The following is a 900-nucleotide window of genomic DNA, read 5'->3' on the forward strand; positions in this document are numbered from 1 at the left end:
AACATATAAAGGCAGGCCTATCAGAATTACACCAGACTTCTCACCAGAGACTATGAAAGATAGAAGATTCTGGGCAGATGTCATTCAGACCCTAAGAGAACACAAATGCCAGCCCAGGCTACTGTACCCAGTAAAACTCTCAATTACCATAGATGGAAAAAACAAGATATTCCATGACAAAACTGAATTTACATAATATCTTTCCACAAATCCAGCCCTACAAAGGATAATACATGGAAAACACCAACATAAGGAGCAAAACTACACCCTAGAAGAAGCAAAAAAGTAATCTTTCAACCTAATTCCACCTCTTACAACAAAAACAACAGGAAGTAACAATTACTTTTTCTTAATATCTTAATAAGAAAATTAATATTACCAACATATCCTAATGGATTGAAACCCAAAAATATGAGGAATTAGAAATTTGTTGATTGTCATCCAATGGTCTCTCTAATTTGGTAATTGGAGAAGTAGGTCCAATATTGTACAATCCATATACACTTTTAGCTTGTTTGTTCATGACAGTGTTTTGCTGTGTACAACATAATGGTCTTGAAATCTTGCTTCTCTTATCTCAGCCTCTCTATTTTTTATTTCATGTTTTTACACTATACTATGGTTTTCAGAACAGCTTACATATTTCAAAAGTATTTATATACCCAAAAGAAAAGTAAACAATTAAATTAGGAGGTGGCTTGTCAGAGAACAACAAAAAAATGAGACTGAATGCTTTGCTTGACATTTGTAACTCTTGTATCAAGTTTGAAGTTATAAGTTACCCTTTCTCTGAGATGAATGCTTTTCCAAATTATCACAGCTAATGAACCAGATTCTTTTTTTTATTAGATATTTTCTTTATTTACATGTAAATTTCTCCCTTCCCAGTTTCCCCTCTAA

Source organism: Mastomys coucha, unplaced genomic scaffold (assembly GCF_008632895.1).
Source record: "Mastomys coucha isolate ucsf_1 unplaced genomic scaffold, UCSF_Mcou_1 pScaffold22, whole genome shotgun sequence".
NCBI lineage: Eukaryota > Metazoa > Chordata > Mammalia > Rodentia > Muridae > Mastomys > Mastomys coucha.